The sequence below is a fragment of the Toxorhynchites rutilus genome, chromosome 2 (genome assembly GCF_029784135.1).
Source record: "Toxorhynchites rutilus septentrionalis strain SRP chromosome 2, ASM2978413v1, whole genome shotgun sequence".
In the NCBI taxonomy this organism is placed as follows: Eukaryota; Metazoa; Arthropoda; class Insecta; order Diptera; family Culicidae; genus Toxorhynchites; species Toxorhynchites rutilus.
Window position 1 is genome coordinate 61,526,757 of NC_073745.1, and position 25,159 is coordinate 61,551,915.

The 25,159-nt window shown below is 38.5% G+C and overlaps 1 protein-coding gene across 9 annotated transcripts in view; it reads right to left on the reverse strand.

Annotated features, from left to right (window-relative positions):
* LOC129771049 (whirlin) overlaps window positions 1-25,159 on the reverse strand; it is a 550,739-nt gene that overhangs the window by 481,749 nt on the left and 43,831 nt on the right. For 6 of the 9 annotated variants that reach the window (XM_055774333.1, XM_055774331.1, XM_055774329.1 and 3 more), the window contains exon 2: window positions 1,997-3,557. The gene's annotated coding sequence lies outside the window, so the exon portion shown is untranslated. Of the gene's footprint in view, window positions 1-1,996; window positions 3,558-3,701; window positions 4,015-25,159 lie in introns of those variants that run through there. The other 3 variants (XM_055774327.1, XM_055774325.1, XM_055774326.1) reach the window with 3 other exon arrangements.

Consider the following 25,159-nt stretch of genomic DNA (forward strand, 5'->3'; position numbering starts at 1 on the left):
GGCATGAAATTCGTCAATACCCCCTTAAGTAACCTTGCATATTTGAAATCTTGAGAAGAAAACTAGATTACTTTTTGAAAAGTGACAAAGTTTTTTTCCTTAAATTTTTACAAAAAAAAATTCAAGCTGAAAAACTATAAATTTTTGGTAAAATAAAAAATGCAGGAATTTAAAATATTAAAAATATTTTAAAATTAAAATTAATTTAGTTGACTATTAGATCTAAAAAAAATGAAATGTAAGAAATTGTTTAAATGCTCTGCCAGAATTGTCTAGGCAATGTATGTTTTGAATTAAATAACCAATTTTGATTCAGAATTTGACAAATTTCCATATCCAGGGATGCCAGTTAAAATGTCTTAACATGACTAGATTTCTTTTTTTTTCGAAAGCAAGGTAGGTTTGCAGCGAAAAAAGAGTATAAACTAACATATGTAGTTAAAATATTCGAGAAAACATGGAATAAGCTCACATTTTCGTTGTTTATCGCATTCAATATTGTTTTGTTAATTAGTTGTCCAGGTGTTCCTATTTCCACAGATCCAAATAAACGAACTTTTTATACAGCCATGATGAGCTATGTGTTATGTGTTCAATTATAAGAGCCGGAAGATCAATTTCTCTATACAGCCATTCCATGCTAAACCGATATAGTGATTCTCAGATTTTCGTGAAAAGTGGTAGTTTTATGCTTTATCGCAAAACATTAGATCCGTATTTTTTTATTTTTTCAGTAGGGTGGCCATTTCCATTTTGGGGGGGTCCGAAAAATCATCTTTTTCCTCTTTTTTCCAAAAATGACTTTTTTCAAAAATTCATAACTTTTGAACCACTAGACCGATTCAGATGTTCGATATATCAAATTAAAGCCAATCATCTAAATCTGCAAGAATTTCGAATTCTGATCTCGTTATTATTGATTGTATTTGTTTCTTATTTCTTTCATAGTCTCGGGACCAAGGGCGCTATGTTTTTTTATATTTTTTTCTGAAAGGTTGAGGATTTTTCACTTAACATATGTCGAAACCAAAGAGGCATTTTTTTTCGTTTTTGAGTTATGATTTTTCAAAGTTAACCGATAGATCAAAAATTTTTGTTTCCTTTTTTTCCAACACGAAAATTCATAACTTTGGAGCTACTGGCCCGATTCAGATGATCGACATATAAAATAAAAGCCAATTAGCTAGTCTTTTTTCAAAAGCATTAGTCTTGCGAAAAAAAATAGATTTTGATTTCGAAATTATTTATGGTATTGGTTTTCTATAGTTTACATGGTTTCGGGACCAAGGATACTGTATTTTTTAAATTTTTTCTTGAAAGCTGAGGTTTCTTTACATAACATATCCAAAAATCAGAGATGTGTTATTTTTCGTTTTTGAGTTATTATTTTTCAAAGTTAAAATGTTTTCAGTCTTCGTTCAATATTTCTATGCGACTAGATTGGATGTATGCGACTAGAAATCAATTAATTGGCAAATGTGTCATTTTTTCAAAAAAGACTGGCTAATTGGCTTTAATTTGATATGTCGATCATCTGAATCGGTCTAGTAGTTCAAAAGTGATGAATTTTTGAAAAAAGTTATTTTTGGAAAAAAGAGGACAAAGTTGATTTTTCGGACAATCCTGAAATGGAAATGGTCACCCTACTGAAAAAATAAAAAATTACGGGTCTATTTTTTGCGATAAAGAACAAAACTATCACTTTTCACGAAAATCTGAGAGCCACTATATCGGTTTGGCATGGAATGGCTGTATAGAGAGATTGATCTTCCGGCTCTTATAATTGAACACATAACTCATAACCGCTCATAGGAATGAACTGTTTTGTCAATCTCTATCAGCAAAAGTAATAACTTCTCTTATAATAATAAACTTAACAATGTCCGCCCTCCACAGAAGGAAAATTCAGCCAGTCAACAATTAAAGAGAGATGAGCAAGTGTATATATTTATATTTATGAATCGCTATAGCATATGTATCTAATAAACCCACTCACCTTTTCCGCTAACGTTATCCCAAATATAAACTATTATCCTTAACTAGCGGAAAATCCATCACTCATCCTCGCGCACTCAACTCATATCGAAGCCGCTCCGTCGTAACGTTTTGTTTTTTCCTGTTCTCCTCGGTACTTCAATGTATATTATAAGACAGCTGAAAACGTTTATATCGATGCACTATATTTATAACCTTCCTTCGGATTAATATTTTGCACAGTTTTCTTTTCTTCTTTCTTCGATAGCAGCACTATTAATTTCTTCTTTCTTCCTTCGCCTCCTATTCCTGCAGCCACTCCACCCACTCACACAAATCTGTTAACCGTGGTCGTTGCTCCAAACAGTAGTAGTATTAGTACATCATAAATATTTTTGCCACACTCTTTTCGAATCAGAATTTATGCCTCACTATTTCACCAACCCCCTTTCAGTAGTAGTACTACGAAAAACATTCCGGTTCAGCAAATTTTTCGACTTTTCACTTTCACAATAGACACACGTACACCTCAGCCTAGCTCCTATGTGGGCCAAAAATCAGGAAAAAAATACACAGGATGAATGAGAGAGACTGGTATACGCAAACACCTGATTGACTTTGCTTATCCTTTACCTACTCCTGAAATTCGATAGATTACACCAAATTAATGCCTCTGCTGCCAAACTGCTGTTGCCCTTCTCACAGCTTCTGCGTTGTTGTTGTTGTTGTTGATTCAGTATTTTCGATGGAACGAATTTTTATAAACACACACCCACGCCACGTATGCTCGAATGCTCGGAAAATCGCTCTGACAGTGACACTGAACGGAGCTCTGGTTTTTCTTTTGCGGGGTAAGAATGAGCCACTCACTTTGCTTCACACTCACACACTTGTTTTCCAGAGAGAGAGAGTGAAAGGGTGAGAGGGTGGTTTAGTGGGAGGGGGTGCCAATGAGTCGTGAGTTAATGAGTTCCATTTGCAACGCTAACAGTTTCGGATTTTATCATTCACTCATAGGAAATTCCTTCAGCCTTATCGCCCGCAGTGGCTATGTATGTGTGTGTTAGTGTAGTATCAGTGTTAGTGTTATTTCTTTTCTCAGACAGGTTGTCGCGTGTTCCGTGGGGGGTTCGTTAAGGGGACGGTGGATTGCGGGGGTGAATTTTTCGGTGAGAAAACAGCATGAGACTGTGAGTCTCTGTTTAATGGAAAATGATTAGATGGCACTTTCCTTCTTGTCTTAGCACAAACGCACTTTCAACTCTTCCCAACTTCTCCCAAAGCAATTGCACTCCTTCTGAATGAATTCCGTAGATATTGCGTAGAACATTGGTATCTAAATTAACTCCCAGTATAATCTAGTTTATTTAAGCAACAGCAACACCTTTTTTTGCAAACACCCAAAGCAGACACACTAATCGTAAGCACTAGGTACACTAGATAACGATAGACGTAATTATCTTCTTATCCCGATGTAATATATCTTCACAAGTAATCCAACGGCCTTCGAAACTGGTTCATCTCCCTTGCCGTTTAATTGAGCCTTCCTGTCTGTCGTTGTCAGCTCCAACTGCGTGTGTGACCTTACAAGGTGAAAAAAGAAAAGAATTCTTCATTAGATCTAGCGAGAAGTCAAACAATCCAACAAAGTTTCATTCATCCCTGCCCGAAAAAATGAACCAGTTCCCATTTGGTATTGGAAAGGAAATTTTTATTACGTTGCTCACACTATTCACGCCCCCGAAAGACCACTGCTATCCCTGTCCCCCCCATTCTGCCTCCACATCTTTCGATTCTGCGAGGGCCTTGAATCCTGACCAGGAGGATGCCTTATATTCGCACATTTCCAATTAGCAGCACATATTTCCCGGGAATCCTCGGCTCGGCAGTTTGCACACCTCGGAATCAGGGTGCAAGAAGGTGCACCATTTCAGGTGCCAGTCACAACTAGCCCTAATCCTGGGTGCGCTGCTAGGGCGAGGGAAAAACGGCTTGAACTTGTCCACACACCAAAACTAGAGCACACCACACTTTCCCCACTCGGACGCGAAAATCGAATGACGTTTCCAGTTTTTTCCTCGCCATGCAGGACTCGAACTCACGATGAATGAGGTGTATGTGTGTGGGAATGTGTTGGTGCAACGGCAGGACAGGACTCATACGGATACGCTGCCAGCTGTCAAATTTTGGGGGGAGTTTGCGCACATGCGAAGGATCTGCGTTTCGTGCGAGGCGAGGATTCTTACTCCAGTCTCTCACTCCCAGTTGGGGGAGGATGGATTTTTTGCAAGAGAGCGGGAGAAAATGCATCTGAAGAGAAAGAAAAACTGCCAATGTTTTGAACCTTTAAGCAGAAGAATTTCAAGAATTTGAATTGTTATGTCAGTTGTCAAAAGTGTACTTTTCAAGTACAGTGGCGTTACCATTTTTTTCAGTGATAAAATGGTTCTCTTACATCACTTTTTTTTTTGGAAACGGGAATCACAATACGTAAAATTTTATTCGTTATTGAATTATAGAACAAAACATGTGAAAATAGAAAATATGATTCTTAAAAATTTCGGCCCATTTTGGTGATAAGCCGTACTCGCGGAAATCATAGCGGTTTTTCTTACAATGGAATATTCCAGAAAACGAGTCGAGGAGACGAGCGCTCGTCTCGTTTGTTTTGGTATTCCAGATGACGAGCTCGACAAAAAACAAACGAGTAAAGTGCGATTCACATACAACATCCACGTCACGTTCACGTTCCGTCCCGTCACGTTGCGTCAATTATTCTTCCAAGCAGTTCTTATGCAAACATTCACATACACCGGCAACGGCAACTTCGACTTGCCGTTGCTGGGATATGTGGATGCTCCAATAGGAATTTCATGGTAGAATAATTGACGCAACGTGACGTAACGGAACGTGAACGTGACGTGGATGTTGTATGTGGATCGCGCTTAACTCGTCTGCCTCGACGAAAAACAGACGAGAAACTCATCTGAGCCGACGGTGTATGAACTGTCAGCCCGACGATCTGAGTTTGTTTTGATCAAGGTGTGTATATATAAATAAGGTGTATATATATAAATATCAGGTGATGATATCATGCGATATGTACTTTGAGCCATACTGGAATTGCTGTCGGTATTGTTTACAAACAGACTGTCGCCGACTACATCACCCATGGAGTCTAAGCTTAAGATGCTTTTAGTTTGTAAATTAATGAATTACTGTTACAAGTGGTCTTGAAAGAAAAGTGTTATTCTGAAAACCATAGCGGCCAATGTGAATGAATTCAGAAAAATCTGGGATTGGTTCGATGCAAGCGGCAAGGGTAAACTGTTCAATCAAATGAAGAAAGTAGCTGTCGGCAAAGCTTTTAGAAAAAGCTTTTATTCGGATATATAGAACTGCACTGGAAGAGTGGGATGGCGTTTGTGAGCTACAACATAAGAGAAGAACCAGCCTACGACTGAAAGTCTCTATAAAAAAAGATAAAAAAAAAACTACAACATGTGAGTTTATTGAGAAACCGCTTCATTACAAGCCGTTTTTTTAATTCATATGCATATTCAACAGTGACCAATGCATTCACCTTCAAGAGCAGATACTAAAACATATCTTGTAGGAATTGAGCAATTTCACTCCCCAGTTAAGGCGAAGGTGGAAGTTAGCCATTGTAGTAGTATAGGTAAACCCACGTGTAAAAATGGGGTAGTAGTGTTTGTGAGAGAAGAGCAAAGCACACGTAAATAGATTAATTCACTTATCAGACTGTGGGGCGCTTCCTTGACACGAGTCTTTGAATACTAAAAATAATAATTCAATACTAAAGTAAAATGTATGAACGACATGTTCCGATGAACAATTGCAAATATAAATATATATAGAACCTTCTATTTGAAGTAAATATGAAGTAAAATTCTGATTGTACGCGAGCGTAACATGAGCAAATTTATAACACATGCGAATTGGGGCTCTTTTGGTATTAACAAGTTCTTCCGCATAGTAACTCGATGTTGATGATTCCTTAATATTTTCCTTCGTTGATCGTATTGTTTTCACATATTCACGTTGGAGAACCTTAACCCTTCTCTTCGTTGGCCGAGGTATTTTGATTGAATGTAATACTTTTCCGTTTACTGTTTTTGAAAACATAGGCAGCCGTGGCAGTGTTCCGAGCTCTGCAATACAATTTTTTTAACCCAATGTTAAAGTTGCTAAAACTTACATTATAGACCCATTAAACGTAAAAATAATGATTGTATTGATATCAACACAATTTTATTCTCTTGATTTTCATGATATGAAATAACATTTTATTGAGTGGTTTTTATAGCTCTTTCGATGATGTTGTCAGTGTCGAAAAAAACGATGCTTTCACCAATACAAACAAATCCATTGCCGAAGATTGAAAAATGAAAATTAAACTTTCAGTGCACTAGCTCGAGGTTTCCGACGTTTTTTACTATACAGTGCGACAGCAGATGAAAATTTAATATCTTGTGAGTAATCGATTAGAGTTTGGTTGATATTACTTGATGGGAAGTGTGCGAAAACGTTCATTTTCTTCACACTGTTTCGCAAAATTATTCATTTTCGGGCGAGGGGTGAGGGAGGTAGATGAAAGAAATGAGCGTCATTGTGGCAGCCATTTGTGGCTAGTTTCCACCTTCACCTTAAGTAGTTATCCTACGTGCGACAAATGCCACCAAAAGCTCATAACCGCCAACAACATCTCCAAGATGGAGCCAGAGTTATTGATTGATGGCCATCAGCTGTCAAATAATGATAACATTTCCGAGACAGATACAATCGAACAGAAACCCGAAACGCTAATCAATAGACAAAATGAAAAACTCTTAAATCAGAAAAATAGAAGAAGAAAACAACACCTTAATAATTCCGGCTTCAAGAAAAGGTAGTTTGGATGTTCCGCAAAAGAAAATCCGTCATAAAAGCAGAAAAGCCTCGCGGACGGAGGTTTGATGAAATACCACATACGGCTACACACAAGTGAGAATATGATGTTTTTCATTTTGTAAACATTGACAGATAATCTATTTCAGGAAAAAAAAATCGTTATAATTTGAAAAACGTTGAAATTTAAAATACAAAATCTAATTGCAAGTTGGAACTCATTCGAGTTGATGAAAACGAAGTCTATTCAATAATTCATTCAGATATCATCCACATTTTCCGAAGACGTTTAACGCTCTACAACATAACCCCGCCTTTAAAAGGATTTTTTTTTCAAATTATTCAAACATTATTTTCAATGTTCACCCTCACTAGAAGTTTTTAGAAAACTTTCATCTCTCACACATACAATTTTTTGCATGAAAAGGCAAGAGTATGCGTTGTTTGTTTACGCTACCAGATTATATATATATATATATATATATATATATATATATATATATATATATATATATATATATATAAAGCCTACATAGTGTTTTGTACATATTAAACAGTAAATAAAAGTTCCAAAAATTAACAACGAACAGTTTGGTCAAGAAATCAACAAACCATAATACTCGTCATACTCTATATCCCTTTATGGTCACGCAAGATGTCGTCAGTGCACTCTGTAGTCATTATTTGTTGGTTTTCAATGCTTCTTGCGCATTTATAAATCGCTAAAACTCTGTGATGGCCAATTTTTACTTCACACAGAAACAGGTAAGCGATCTACTCCTATGTTTTATATAGGATAAGCTGTTTCTTAGGATTTCTTCATTGTTGCTACATTGTTGCTGTGATCCTGTACCACTCAGAATGGTGTTATTACTATATTTTATAACCAGTATAAAATATAGTATTATCCTGGTACATAGGTCCGCTTGGTAATGTTAAAAGTGAAATGCATTGTAAATATCATTTTATAATTTGAGTTTCCTGCCACACCATTTTCCAAAAAATATCTGGGCTGTTTAGTTCCAATCTTATCACTTAGTTCCTCATAGCTCTCTTCAACTAAATGATTCGAGCAAACACCATATTTTTTGGTCTGGAGACCAGGTATCAGGCAATAACAAAACAAACAACCCCTGCTCTACAAACCGCATTTCCCTTCATATTAAAGTGATGATTATGCTGGTGTACATATATACACACCTATACACATATATATACACCTTGGTCACAACCAAATATAAATATTGATATTTATATCCGTCAAAAATGAAAGAGCTCTACCAGTCTACGTAATAAAACATTCCAATGAAACTCGTGTACTGGAATGGGATGTTTTGCTCGTCTCGACAGTGACCGAAGCCGAGACGAGACGAGACGAATTGCTCGTCTCGTTTTCTGGAATAGGGCTCATAACCATGGTAAATCGTTGTGGTGATCGGGAGCTATCACACGAAGAGCCCAGCGAGGAAACAATGAAAACCTAACACACTAGCCGTGTTTCCAGAACTAGATTCCAGTTGTCGCAACATCTATCCTTGTTAGAATCATTGATACAGGTTAAATCGTTCAGGTGGTCTTCTGAGCCTTGAAGAGCACCGCGGAAGCTGTACCGTTGGTGTACTAGCAGCATCAGTCAAAGTTGGGAGACGTTGATGAATGTGGACTCCTGGCTAGAACTGACGACTCATTATAATCGTGGATGGTGACAACGATGGCTCATCGATTCACTGCGAATCGTTGTGGTAGGAGAATATGCTATTTCAGTCGAAGTCGTTGGTGTGCCCCAAGTGTCCAAAAGAAGGCTTAAGGGCAAGGTTTTCTGTCTGGCTGATACCATGATGTTTGGATGATGTTCGGCTTCTCTTCTGGTTAATGTGGGATCGGACAAGACCACTCCCATCAACCCAAACTTTGTACATTAATCGACCCACCGAGAACAGAGAATTGTGCCTGGTAGTCAAATCCAAGCATTCTTAAAGTACAATTTCACGTATTCTGGTTTACTACAGTTGAAGGATCGCAATCCAGAAGGTGTCGGTTCAGTAACGTAAACAGATAATAGATAATTGAGTTTGATAAATTTTCCATGGAAGGTAATTATATTAGCTTATTGCGAAAATAATTCTACGCCCTTGCGAGCGGCCTTCCGGCAGTTAACCGGAGAATCCGCCATGTTTATGAGTTCGTTTTTCGTTTTATTTATCAATTCCTTCTCAGTTTTCGCGGCAAAATTTTTGGAGTAGATTTTATGCTTCAGGATTGCCCAGAAATTCTCGATGGGACGCAGCTGGGGGACGATGGGCGGGTCCGCCAACTTGGGTACCATATCGATATTCAGCCGCTCCATCTCCTCTAACGATCGCTACGAGTAAAGGGCGAACACGAAATTATTGCGACACCGAAAATATCTTGCCAATTTTCTTATAATGTTTAGAATCAAACAAAAATTTTAGGGTAGTTTTATACATATATTTACTTCAAAAATCAAAAGAAAAGTTAATCGATGGAGCTTGAGTGTAAAATTGAACGCATTTTCGCTTGATGCCCTCCATCAAAGTCTTTACAGTGTCATCCGGTACCAGTTTCTCAGTTTTTTTCCATTTTCTTAACATGTCCTTCTCGTCTTTGACTGTCTTCTTGCTTTTCCGAAGTTCCCGCTTCATTATTGCCCAGTACTGCTCCACCGGGCGCAGCTCCGGACAGTTTGGCGGGTTCATGTTCTTTGGAACAAAATGGACAGAATTGGCCTCATACCACTCCAGGACACTTTTAGAATAGTGGCATGATGCCAAATCTGGCCAAAATAGCGGAGCTTCGTCGTGCTGCTGCAAGAACCGCAAAAGGCGCTTCTCGAGGAACTCAGATTTGTAGATCTCGCCATTTACTGTGCCCTTTGTCACGAAAGGCTCACTCATCAGTCCGCAAGAGCAGATGGCCTGCCAAACGAGGTATTTGGAGGCGAACTGTCGGTGCGACAGGTCAGGAAATTCCAGGTGTTTGGCCCAATGGTAAAAATGTTATGCCCTGTTGAATGTGTCGCAATAATTTCGTGTTCGCCCTTTAGTGGGCCGACGCCAGATCCGGCCAGAACACCGCGTCCTCACCCTTATGGTATTTCTTGATGAACGACGCAACTTCCGGCAGTCACTTCGTACTATAAAATTCCCCGTTAACGACCAGTCCGGAACTAAAGAAGAGCAGCTTTGACATACTCTTCTGGCTGATTGTCAGCCACAGCAGCATCTTCTTGGGGAACTTGGTGTGTGAAAAAAAATCAGTTCGGAGCTCACTTCCTTCGCGAGGGAAATAAAATAAGAAGTGCACTGCCAGTCGTTGCCAACCAGGGCGAGATAGGTCTCGTCGTCCATCATCATCATCATCTTATCCAGTCGCTGCCACCGTAGCCAGTTTTCCTTCGACCTTCCTCTTCAGCATCCTTTGGAGCTTCTTGTCGCTCAGGGTCGTCGGCCGTCCGGAAACGGACTTTCTTCCGATACTCTGATTGTTGTCCAACAGTGCCAAGATGTTGTAGATGCCAGAACGAGCGTATCCGGCGTCCACAAAGTGCCGCACGATGTCCGTTTTCGATGCGGCGGGGTACAGTTCTTTGAACGCGCACACTTCTGAACGGAGTAGCTTCACTGTTTTCGCTATCACGGTTAGAGTTCAACTGATATTGTCAATTTTTGACGTAGGACTACGTCTTTCATTTCTATACTGGGGTGTAAGTTCAAAGTTTCGAAAACGAAAGCGTTACGCCGGAGAACGAGATTTTGAGCGTTAATAGCTCCTAAACAACTGAAGGAAATGGTATGATAAACACTTCATTCGAAAGATAAAATGTCTACGCGTTATATGCTTGTTACTTTTTGATCCAACGACTTGTTTCAATAGCCCTAAAATTGCTTTCAAAACAGGCTATTGAAATCACACCAATCGGTATATAAGCGAGTGCCGCTCGGAAATCCACTCAGTTATGATTGCGCAACGATTGAGGTACGATCGCTGGGATGGATGGATGATTCCCTAACACAGACTTCAAAACCATGGAGCCTGGGGAAATCGACATAACGAAATAGATGCAAGCTGCGGGTACTTTTGTACTCGCTTGCGTTTCTGGAAATGGGAATATTTTCCTAATACAGACTTCAAAGTCATGAAGCCTGGAGAAATCGGCATTGCGAAATAGATGTGAGCTGCGGATACTTCTGTGCTCGCTTGCGTTTCTGCAAATCGGAATGTTTCCCCAACACAAATTACAAAACCATGGAGACTGGGAAAATCGACATTGCAAAATAGATGCAAGCTGCGAGTACTTTTGTACACGCTTGCGTTTCTGGAAATCGGAATGTTTCCCTAACACAGACTTCAAAACCAGGGAGCCTGAGGAAATCGGCATTGCAAATTAAATGCAAGCAGCGGGAACTTTTGCGTTTTTGCAAATTGGAATGTTCCCCTAACACGGATTTCAAAAACATGGACCCTGGGGAAATTGGCACTGCAAACGGGTACTTTTGTACTCGCTTGCATTTTTGCAAACCGGAATGTGATTTCCCAATACAGATTTCGAAACCAATAAGTTGGGGAAATCGGCATTGCAGATACATTCAAGTCGTCAATACTTTCATACCCCCATGCATTTTTACACTCCGGAATTCGTTATGCTGACACGGTCTACAAAAGCAGGTACAAATGCAACGCTTTGGCTCGATTATTCTAGACTGCATTGGAAGATATTTCTTCATGCCGCCAGCTCACTGAACTTCTACGCATACCGCAAAAGCCAAAATGTTGATAACTATTGGCTGCGATAACTACTACCATAATGCATGAATTGACTTAAATTGGGATTTGTTTGCAATTCAATTCGTAAATAGTTTTGTTGGGGCTTACCCGTTCCTTTTCGAAGGATTTTCCACCGGCGATAAACGACGGCCCAGAAGAAGCGATGCAATGGCGGAATACACCGACGCTGGCTATCCGTTAAATCCGTTGACTCCAACGATGATGATGCTCGGCCACTTGTGCACTGCAAGTTACGCCTGATGCACTTATGTTGCACTAACAACCGCGAATTACAGGAGATTCGGGGGACTATCCAATCTCTAGATGAAATTCTTCTCTCAACTATGAATTTCTTTGAAGCTTATTCCGCGACTGCACAATAAAACACTGGATGGTTGACTTCACTCTCCAACGATATATTTTGTACCTATATGCCTATATATACAGTGTCCACTACTAGTGGACATCGAACGGAATTGTTCTCTCTTCGCTTTATCTCTTAGGTAGAAATTGTAGGGTGATCCCTTTAGATCGGTTTCAATATTCATCATAGATTTAGTTATAAATTTTAGGTAACTAAATTAATTAGAAAATGAGTTCAAATAGATTTAAGCGCATTTAGTATTAAGTTGAGATATTTTGGTTAAGATAGATTAAGTAATTAATGCATGACAATATTCATCAAGTTTCTTCCATTCACTAGTTTAATCAATAATTTAATCAATGCACACAAAAGATAGCTCTGCGCAGTGGCGATATAGTACCCAATGAGGAACATCCGAGGTGGATCGCTAATTGAAGAAATACAATTGATTACTAAGCCAACGGCAGTCCTACGTCAACCTAGCGGTTATTCCATAGGTATAACCCATACATTGTTTTTTCTGATGACTCATGGGTGTGAAGGTAAACCCATGAAAAATTGACAATTTTTGTCCATTTTTTTTAATGCAAACGTTAGCCCTCATTAGTTCATCAATGCCGACGCTGTTTTCGAGTTAAACCCACTTCAGTTGATCAGTTCATGAGAGAACTTCCAGCGGCTAGAGTGAATATAGCGCGACCTTTTTTTTTTCAAATGCGGTGTCGATTATTTTGGGCCAGTTTATGTTCGCCCAGAACCACGTCATACAACAGTCAAGACCTACGTTTGTCTGTATGGCTTTGCACAAAGGCGGTGCACTTAGAATTAGTCACTGATCTGTCCACGAATCGATTCCTGAAAGCGCTACATAGTTTTTTTGTGAGAAGAGGTCGCAGCTCGGATAATTATTCGGATAATGGAACCAATTTCATTGCGGTCCGCAATCAACTTCAAGGACTATTGAAGCTTCTGAAAAATCAAGCTCATAATCAGCAATTATTGAGGAAATATGCCGTGGTATTTTAATCCACCTAATGCCCCACCTCCATTAGGGAAGCGGCTTTTAGTTCTGACATTGTGTGTAGTGTGACATTTTTATGATTTCGAGAAAAACAAACTTGATGTTTGATGATATAAGGGGTTTTCGCTGAGCGTTCGGGACAATTTTGATACGTTATTTCTGTTTCACGCGTGACGTGCAACGGATGTAGCGTGGTATGCAGCTCACGAAATGCTTAACCTAATTCAATCAATAACTCGAAATTGTGAATTTTGCGACCTGGTCCCCTCTCACTTAACACCGACCATATGAACACGTTACTGGTGTAGATCGAGACTTCTCTAAATTCTCGCCCGATTATCGCTATGTCAGATGACCCGAATGATTAGGAACCCTTGACGCCAGGGCACTTTCTGATTGGTTCGTCACCGCACCATCTTCCAGATCCAGATTGAGATTTTTTTTGTATGAGGTTGAATTGATGTAAAAATGAAGAATTGTATTATGTAGGGTAAGTGACCCAATTATGGAGGAGATATGTCACCAACTTGCAGAAATTTGATTAAATTCTATTTTAGTTTAAAAGTATACAAAAGTATATTTTTTCTAGCAGTTTGAACTCGGTTCTTGAAGATTCTTACTGATATTTTGATGATTAATTGACTAAATTGTATAAAAAACATGTTTGAAAATGCCGCTTCCATGGTAATAGTGTTCCTGGAGTTTCGTAATAAATGTACCTATTATGATAATAGTCGGTGTCACATGGAAAAAGTTTTGATAGGATTCAAATAATACTTCGATAATAATTTTTAAATGAAAATATGACTTTAAATCTTATTCCTAGTATGCAATACTATGTCGTTGATTCTACACTCTACAAAAATTATGGGAACGAAGCGCGAAGTCGATGTTTTAAGTGATTCTAGAAACGCTGTAACTTTGTGAAAAACCAAGGCATGAAGATGGGATATACATCATTTTAGAGCTTCATTTGAAGCTTCAAGTTTTGAAGTGTGATACTTGAATGCTTCTATCTTTTTGTGTGTAGGTGATGCGGATAACAATACTGGAAAGAAAAAAATCGATTTTTTCTGTTTTTTTTTTTAATTTTGTAGATTAACGCAGTGTTTTATTAACCATGTCAATAAAAAAATCCAGTTAACCTTATCCATCAGCATTCATTTGATTCCAAAAACTCTCCTGTAGGTTATTTTACTACAGGAAAATGTTATGATAGAATGAAAAATTTCTCTTTTTCTAATGAATACTTTTTCAATAATACGATTATTCCCAGAATGCAGAATGCAGGATGCAGTTTATTTATTATTCACTAGCTGACCCGGCAAGCTTCGTCCCGCCCAAAATTTGTGTTTTGTTATCAATACCTTCAAACATCCACGTTTTCTTACTATGAGCAAGTTCATGGGTCCAAACGCAGAACTGTTCATTGATAGATCTTCTAATTGACCCCGTTGAATTTACCTTTTACTGTAAAATTCCTAGTATTTCTAACAAAACTGTTTCATTTCTGGCAAGACCCTGTAAACTTACCACCATATCGTGATCGCTGCAAATTAATAAGTCTTGACACCTTGGCCAGACGTAGGAAGATTCAGCAGGTAACATTCATGGCGAAGCTGCTTAACAATGAAGTCGACTGCCCCCGACTGCTGTCGCTACTCGATTTGCGAGTTCCTTCTCGAGCTCTACGAAACTCCGCTCTGCTCCAACCTAGATTTCATCGCACAGCTTTTGGATATAATGAGCCCATATCATCGATGATTCGCTCTTTTACTCATGTTGAGGATTTATTCGAATTTGGCGAGCGTTCCAACTGTTTTTCGAGAAGTGTGGCTAGATCTGAATACTTCCATGACGTACTGTGATATTATTCATTAAGACAATCCAGTTAGATGAATATAGCAATAATAAATAAATAAATAAATAAATAAATAAATAAATAAATAAATAAATAAATAAATAAATTTCTATGGCAGACCTCTCCCCCCCCCCCTCTCTTCCGAAAGGTAGTAGGAGTGTTGAACCACCTTAGAAATGTTTCTTGCTCCCTAAAACCTCCACATGCCAAATGTGGTTCAGTTTGCTTGATTAGTTCTTGAATTATTCAGAAATGTATGCTTCATTTGTATGACAGTACCAAATATTGACCGGATAGGCAGGATACCGAATATCCGTTTCATCTCTAGATTAGGCTGTTGTAATGTGCTTCCCGGTTGTAAAACAACTGCCTGCTCCTCATTGCTAGGTCTCTCTGCTAGCTGACAATAGAATCACAAAGGCGTTAGGGTTGTGATGCAGTTTACGCTTCTGTTCTGGAGCTGAACAGAAAATATTTACATATCACCTAAGATTTAATTTTCAACAGAGTGGACCACGAAATATGCTTCGGTCGGACACGCATAGTGCTATTTCACAACACTACTGAGCGTTCAAAAGCGCCCTATGATATGCAATAGCACAGCGTGAAAACGTGAGGTACAACCATGACAGCACAACAACCATAACATAACAACGTACACCAAGGTTTCTGACGTAGCACTACGTCTTTCATTTCTGTACCGGGGTGTAAATTCAAAGTTTCGAAAACGAGAGAGTGTCGCTGGAGTACAAGGTTTTGCACGTTAATACCTCTTTACCGGCTGAATGGAGCGGTATAGTAATCACTTCATCCGAAAGATAAAATGTCATGAGTTATATGATTGTCACTTAATGGTCCAAAAAATCGTTTCAAGAGCCTCAAAATTGCTTTGAAAACAAGCTATTGAAATCATCATTGATGACGATTGATGATCGCAATGTGTTCCCGAACACGGACGCAAAATATAGGCACCTGGAGAAACCGTTATAGCGAATACATGCAAGCTGAGACTTCTTTTGCTTGCTTGCATCAGTGTTTGGGAAACCACAGCGGACACATGCAAGGCGTGAGTACTTTTCCTCGCATCAGTTTCTGTTCTGCTTTCGCATGGAACAGTCATGAAAAATTGTTTGCGTGTGAATGCGTCCAAGCGAACGAATATTCGCATTTACGCATTCGACTTGGTGTTCCCGTGATGCAATCCAATTGAAGAATTTACGCAAAGCTGAATCAGCTCATGCGACACCTACATTAGAGTTCAGAACCACAAAAGTGATGATGTTTGTTTATTCTACGCACTGAAAAGCAAGATTCGGTGGTGATTATTCAGTTTATTTCTATTTATATTTATTTCAACCATTAAATGTCTTCAGTATGTGGTAAGAAAGTTAGGGCTTTGTATGTTTACGATGATTTCAACACGCGATTGGATCAAAGTCATTGATAATCTTCGAAAATTATGAGTTTGATAATGCATACAGGTTATGAATACTGTGGATAATGGTGATTAAATAGATCATCATATTAAGTTGGATTATATCGAGAAGGATTTGCAGTATTTTTAGTGCAACACATGCTACTCATCGTTTATCTAGTTGAAAAAAATGATATTACAACACTTATACCAAGCCATTCTTCAAAATATACATACCACATTGTAAAATGGTGATTTTCTAACCTTTTTAGCGTAGAAAGAATACGTGAAACCGAGAAGTTTGAAGATAAATTCTGATTTTCCTAAAAAATTTGAACGACCAAAAAAACAAAACATCATCATTTTACTCGCTGCGCCATCTGGTTGTAAATCTAACATAAATTCATCAATAGCATCAGTTTCTGTTCTGTTTTCGCATGGAACAATCATTAAAAATTGCCACATCACGATAAAAAATGAAAAGAAGAAATGCATTTTATGCATATGTTGTATAGATTTTATTTCGTTTTCACCGTGAAGTGGCGCCCTCAGTTTCTATTCTGCGCATGGAGTGATCATGAAAAATCTCGTGTTATTCTCACGAAAACAAAAATGAATCATTTATCAAACATCTTCAGTTGCTTTTACAAGGCCACTCAAATTCCATCGGTTCGTTTCGGGACCACCAACAAGTTCGAAAGAATTGAATTTTATGTTAATAACAATTCCATACTTATATTCATCCAACCACACACTAACAAGAAAAACTTTCAGCAATCTTTCAAAATATCAATTCATTCATTCATTTAGAATTGATTCAAATGCAATTTTTAATGAATGATTACCGAGCCAACGATAGTCCTACGTCTACCTTGCGATTATATCACAGATATAACCCACTTCTTGTTTTTTTTTACGCGGGGGATACGTACCTCGTAAAAAAACCGCGTAAAAAACAGCGTTAATTTGAAAATCCGCGTAAGAAAACCGCGTTAATTCGAAAATCCGCGTAAAAAATCGCGTTAATTGGAAAATCCGCGTAAAAAAACCATGTCACCTAATGATAGATATCAAATGGGACTAGCCTTACGTTCGGTTTTCCTCCCGAATGAGGTCATCTGCTGTTAAACCCCGTCCCGTTGTACCGTCCGGTGAACTACCCGTTACCCAACACCTAAAATCCCCGTAAGAATCGTGATAAGGTGCGGCACTAATTTCCTTCATAAGCGCTATGTTCAAGCACTAATTACCGTAATATGCTCTGAGGGAACATAAGAGAAAAATGTGAGCGGAGGAGACGATGTATATTGCACTGGTCTTTTTTTACGCGGGTATCGCGTAAAAAAACGCGTTAATTGGAAAATCCGTGTAAAAAAACCGCATAATAAAACCGCGTAAAAAAATCTGGGTGTATAACCATAATAGGAACATATAGCAGCTGTGCTTTTCAGCTTTGCAGTGATTTCCTACAACCATAATAGGAACAGGCATCTTCCGGTATTGCGATAAATGGCACGTAAATGTGAAATTGTACCAATTATGGTAATACAAAAATACATATTTATTTCGATAAAATCGTATAAATTGGTCGAATCACAACATCAAGAAGGTTGGAATGTATGCGTCAACACTGTGTTTGCATCAAAACAGCCACTTCACAGCATAAAAATCTTATTATTTTGATCGCATATTCCTTAGCAAAATGCTAAGAAGCAAGCATTAGTGGGGCACACTATTTTCAAACCAAATTTTCCAACGAAAGAACAATGTTTCGCATGGAATCAAGTACCAGAATCGACAAAGAAGAGATTTCTGATGTTTAAAAATCGTATTAGAGCCTTAAAAAATAAGATATGCTTTCTAAACTAACAAAAAAAAAATCATTCGTATTACCATAATTGGTACTATTGCAATGATAGGTACTTCTACTCTATGTCTAAGGATTTTTTTTTTTGTAGAAGAAATGATCATATTCTTGACCATCCGAGTCCAAAGATTAATTGTATAAGTCCAAATTATTTGTATAAAGTTCAATATTTATTTTGTGAATAAACGTAAAAAATTAATGTTTTGACGTAGAACTACGTCTTTCAGGAAGGAATTGAATCGAAAATTCTCTAAGATTTGTTTGATATACTATACATTACAATTCGCTAATCTCTAAACGGTTTAAATTCATGAAAACTGGAAGAACTTCCTTTTTTACCATACATTTATTCTACCGATTTGTGTGTTAACCCTACCCCTATTTCGAATGCTTATAAATCGAACACTTCTAAACAGCTCGATTTGTATTAATTGATAGGAAATATTTCTACGCGTCTATCACAATAAATAAAATATTATTTTTCATGAGATGAAGATGAACAATAACTGTAAAATGTCAAGCGTTATTTAAACGCCCTAACGACCAAGTTTTGATTGGCCCGATTTACGGTTTCCCCAACATAGACTTAAAAATCGATGTACCTTTAGAAAACCGCTCTGCAAATATAAATGCGAATCGGGGGTATTTTTGTTCCCACCGAGCTGTGTTTCCCTAATCCGGACTTCAAAATTAACGTGCCTGTGGGAATCCGCTTTGCAAATACATGCAAATCGGTGGTATTGTTTGGTGTTGCTTGCTTGTCGTTCTGCAGACCGGGATGTTTCCCTAAAACGTACTTTTAAACTAAGAAACCTAGGAAAATCGTCATTTCAGATACTAGAGGGGAATGAACTTTCGTATAATGGAATACTTTTTCCCCAACCTTATATCTTTTTCATAACTTAGAAAAATATAGTTTTTGAACTTCGAGAACTTCGTAAACATGAGATTTGTAATAATTTCGAAGGAAGATGTAAAATACAATGATCGTTTGACAATTCTTCCGTTCACATATTTTGGTAGTCCTAGGCATCATATCAAACGTAAAAGGACGTTCATCAAATTTATTTGTTATGGAGAACATAATCTATTACAAAAATTTCGATGCATTCTAAAATAATATTCGAAGTGGTAAACATCTGGATTGCATAATATAATTGCGTAGTTCTACGTCGAAAATATGCGGTCGTGTCCTAGATACAACCCTTTACATTTGTTTGTCAATATGAAGTGTTGTTTTGAAAATTCCCCAACACCACCCTTTAGAGATCTCATTGACATAATGAATATAAATAACACGAGTAATACTACGCTGAGACTGTGAACTTTCTGTAGTGAGTGCCTTCAGTGCCATTTATGAAGAAGAAGAACATGTGAAGTTATAATGTTTCGAACGTGTCAAGATTATTTCTGATCCAGACCTTATATATAATATAATTTTTTCACAGCAATTCAAGTTATTTTTTTTCGTCCTTCGTGATATTCTCTTTACTTTACACAGCACTCATTTACATTCTATATGTACCAAAGTAAAAGCTCCTCCGTCTTGATCATTAATTTCCGCTCTTTCGACCGCAACGCCGGGCCTCAATGCAACAAACTGCGCCATTCTGGAAACCGAGGAACATCGTTCCCAATAATGGTGGCTGCTTCACTGCAGCTCTTCGAAACCCAGCTCTAGCCCGCCCAGCAGCATCAAAATGCGGTGTGTTATTAAACACACTGAAAAAGCCATTAAAAATTGACTAAATTACCTATTTAACAGCGCCAACCCATTCCAAGCGGGTCTTTGTTGCTACAAGATATGGTCCTGTCGCTTGGTCAATGTTTTTTTGCGCAGAGCCTTCCTCCATACTCCGCAGCACGAGTCATGGAAATAAGGTACACGGAAGGCTGCAGAAGCTTCACCGGAGGTGCATGTGAGTGTGTGTGTGTGTGTGTGCTATTGTGGGGGAAAAATCAGTCCGGAAGGTTGAGAAAGTTTATTTGCCTTTCTGGTTGAAGTTCCATCCAATTTTCCGCTATTCCGGATGCAAAAGTTTGTTCGAAACGAGTGTTCACGGTAGTCGGATTGAATCATGGCAGTGCAGAGAAAGCGCTTATAGTTTGGGCGAAATTGGTTGCTCTGGAAAGTTGAAGGTTAACTGGCACTCTCTCGCGAGCAGGTAACATCGTGACAAGTTAGCAAAATGAAGTTATTCACCTAGAATGTGGTTGTATTTGCGATGGTGATTGGACTGTTTCTCGCCAAAGTTGCTCGTATGGCATTCCAGTAGGGGGATGTTTAACTAGACGTAGTTCCACGAATAATTATGCATTGATAATTTTCCATCAACTCGCGGCTAATGGCCGCGTGATATTCATGTTGAAGGATTAGGATATCGAATGCATTGACAAATAACAAAAATTTCATTTCTTCTAGATCGGTATGTCCACAATTAAAAGACTTATCGTAGCGTATTCATCACTGTAGTCAGGCTTTCTTGATGCGTTCCTCGTACTAGAATGTGCATTGTTCAAAACTCACCTGTATAGGTTGTCCCCATAAATGTATACGAGGGTGGTCCGATAGGTACTTAGCCTCATCGCCCGATGGTGTCAGTATCGCAAGAGAGATTACTTATCGTGCAGTACATTCTCGTAAAAGGCTACTGTCAAAATTTCAGCCGAATCGGACTCGTAGTTTTGTTTTGACCGTGTGTGGATGCGGGCGTGTCCGCGGATTTTAGAAAAATGGAAAAAAATTAAATTCCGCCATCGCCACGGCCAAATTGGTCGAATTGCACTACGAACTGCTGCCCCATCCACCATATTCTCCAGATTTGGCCCCGTGCGACTTTTTTGTTTCCAAACTTGAAAAAGTCATTCGCAGAAATTTGTCAAAAGTCAAAAAAGCAGGTCACGGAGGCCTACTTTGCAGACCTCGAGAAAACGTATTTTTCAGATGGATTAAGGAAGTTGGAGTATCGCTGGGTCAAGTGTATCGAGCTAAAAGGAGACAATGTTGAGAAATAAATCACCACTTTTCCAAAGTTTTTGTTTTTTAAGTACTTATCGGACTGCCGTCGTACATATATTACTATATGCTTGAACAAGCTACGACATTGTGTCCTGTCAAACACTGGAGTGCATCTGAGAATAATAGCGAGAGGGGACACCACGAAGGTGTTTCATGGATGTTTTTTCAGCATTAACTGTAGCTTCCGCTTGCAGTTGATCTGAAAAAGCGACATTGTACCGCATAATGAGGAATAATGCCAAGAAGAAGGAAAAGACGTTCAAAAATCTGCATTACTTTTAAAGGGGTAGTACACTATGGAAAATTGAAAAATGAAAAAAAAAATTATGGCCTTAAATGTTTTCTGGGATGCCTACTTTACTGTAGTTTCTGTCCCAGGTTTATCTGATGCTTCGTTCCAATGTTACAAACCAATCAGTAGACCTAAGTCTTTGCGTAAGGAGCGCGGATTCCAAATTTAAAACGCGGCGTTTTTCTCGAAACTATGTTTTACAAACTGATGGGAGTTCTACCTACGGAACGATCCGTCCGATTTTGATGAAATAGTTTTTCCCAGATTCTCCACTAAATTTCCTGTCATCGTATGTAGGATTTTTGACGTAGGATTACGTCTTTCGAGAACATATTGGGGTACATAATGATGGTGATGATGATGGTCCCGCCTCCTTCCCCTACAGAGATTTGAGCAAGACAAGTTATCTAAAAGATATTTTTTGACGTAGGACTACGTCTTACATTAAGGGTGCCAAATCAGAAAATAGGTCACGTTTTTATGAAATAAAGTTAACGTTAATAACTATTTTTGCTGCGAACGGATTTTAACGATCTGCACACCAAACGAATCGGAATTTTTTTAAGATTTGTTTGATATGCTATATGCCATCCCATAGTAAGTATATGGTTCAAATTGATGAAAATGGGAAGCATTCCCATTTCCCCACACATTTGTCCCTTTGTGTGCTTTCCCGAACAGAGCTGTCAATAACGGGCAACTTATGCAGCCGCTAGAATAGAAACAACGAAGGTGGATAGCAAAAAAAAATTGTCGAAGTAAACTCCACCCTTGCATAGTGAGTAAACTGTCGCTGGCGTATAAGTATCTCCTCTGAGGAAAATTCTCAGAAACTTTTTGTGCCCGAAACAACAAAGTTCGGTTATTCTGCTCGTTTTTGTTTTATGTTTCCCCTCGAGCTGTGAACGCTAGCGAATATTTCACTTGAAGTTTATCGCTGCAATTGTGTGCATCTGTTAAACGCGTGTTTGATGCTTGTTGAATGGCGATGCACGGAAGATGCCCCTCGTTAAATACTCAGGGCAATGCGTGCATTGATATAAAGAAACAAATTGTGACATATGACCAATTAGTGCATTGTTCCCTCAAAGGCAAGAAAGAATCATTGCTTCTCGAAATGATTCTACAAAACCACGCAAGCCATTAAGACTTTTCAGGTTCCCCGGAACTTTTTACTAAAGAGTTATTTATGGAATTTCGACGTATTCGCAATTAATATCCGAAATGATAAACCAACAAATTAAAAAAAAAAAGATTGCGTAGTCCTACGTAGTGATCCCCGATTTTTGAAATTAATCGTTCATCAGCTAATTGAATAGTTTTCAGTAGTTTGTTATTCGATACGATTAATCGGCCCAAATAATCGATTAATCGATTAATCGTCACACTGAGATAAATAATTAGTTAGATTAATATTTCTCATTTGCTAGAAAGCCATATGGAATCAAAAAAGTGTTCATTCCGCCTGAAAATCAATTATTATCTTTTACTCATTCCTAAAGTCGTAAACGAAGCTCAATTCACGTTGACGGCATTGAGCTTCGTTTACGAACTTAGGGGAGCGTCAAAGATACTGATTTGTTTTCAGGATAAAACTGCAGCGGCCGTACGTTTTTTTCTCTCTGAGTTTGAATCGATTAATCGACGTAAATTATTCGTTCGCTTCGATTATTGATTGTGCAGTATTCGTTCGATTAATAATCGATTTCTGTAGGAAGTATTCGATTAATCGATTAATCGAACGATTATCGGGGATCACTAGTCCTACGTCCTAAGCGGTCGTGTCTCGGATACAACCCCTCGAATTTTTTTCTCAGCATTTAAATCAGTTCAGCAAAAAATAAAACGAACTGATTTTATATACAGCTATGTGTTCAAAAAATTGCAATGTCAAAAGACAAGCCTCAGTCTTGTCCACCACAGAGCCGATACGGTCCCGACGAGACCCTAGCATCCAAATGATCCAGCAAGACACAAGTCCAGCCACTAGTCTTGTTTTGGATTGACTTTAAATATCCCCATCCAGAGAAATCGAGAAATTTTCCTTTACGAAAAAGTTCTAGACCGGCTCTCACAAAACCTTTACATTCTTATCCTTTACTAGCTGACCCGGCAAACTTCGTCTCGCCCAACATTTGTTTTTGTTAATACCTTCAAACATTAACGTTTTCTTACTTTGACCAACTTCATGGGTCCAATCGCAGAACTGTTCATTGATCGATCTTCTAATCGACTCCGTTGAATTTACCTTTTACTATAAAATTCCTGGTATTTCTAACAAAACTCAACATTATAATATCAGATTTTTTTCAGACACAATTCTCGTTCAAGATTTTTCAACCACTTGCAAATAACATATTTATCCGTTACTTGGAATAAATGTTTTATTCAGTAAATATGATAGAATAAAGACAGCCCTAAATCGGACAGTTCCTTCCTTGAGTTCTGCTCTTATCAACACATTTGGCGATACTTTTCTGTTGGTATAGAAAGAAGAAGATATAGGAGTGCGTTTCATAACATTAAAATTCATTTCCAGTTTCGAACAAAGATCAATTTCGCTAGCGCAAACATCAAATGGGCAAACAGCACTTGTCACTATTTAATTGTAGAACATATGGGAATTTAATTTTCCAAATTTTCCCTTTTTCCTTCAGAGTTTTCGGAAAATTTTCAATTGTCGTGTTTGGTTGGAATATTTTTGGCTGAAATATGTGTAATATATTTATGGGACACCCTCTCCTTTCCAGAGGAGGGAGTGGTGTCACACCATCATAGAAACATACCCACCCCCTACCTTAGAGAAGTGGAAGGAGTGTTGAACCACTTTAGAAATATTTCTTGCCCCCTAAAACCTCCACATACCAAATTTGGTTCAGTTTGCTTAATTGGTTCTTGAATTATGCAGAAATGTATATTTCATTTGTATGACAGTCACAAACCGCGCACCAACAGCCCCCCCCCCCCCCCTCAGACAGAGGTGAAGAGAGTATATTTAGCGTTTGACATAGCTGTCAACCAAAGCGTCATATCGTTAGTTGAATGTCTGCCATTTTACAATATGGATCGTTTTAGCATCGCACAACGTGTTAATTTTGTTAAATTATACTATAAAAATGATGAAAAACCGGCAAATGTTTTTCGAGCATTACGGACGGATTTTGGTCGTCATGGACGGCCTACAGAGCACACAATCGCTAATGTATTGCGTAAATTCGAACAAACTGGATCCGTAGCGGATATTGTGAAACCTGTGCATCATCGTAATGTGCGTTCGGCCGAAAATATTGCTGCTGTTGCTGCCAGTGTGGAGGATGATCCGAATGTTTCGATTCCACGGCGTGCTCAGCAATTGGGCTTGTCAAACACATTTTGGGCTTGTCAAACACATTTTGCGAATTTTGCATTTGGACTTGCACCTACATCCATATAAAGTCCAACTGGTACAAAAATTAGAGCGTGGTGACCATGGAATGCGTCGGGCATACGTCGATTGGGTGAACGAACAACAGCAGCAAAATGCTGAATATTATATTATATATAAATTTTCTTCAGCGATGAGGCACATTTCGAGCTCGGTGGCTATGTGAACACCCAAAATTTCCGTATATGGGGCTCAGAAAATCCACACGTAATTGTTGAGAGGCCATTGCA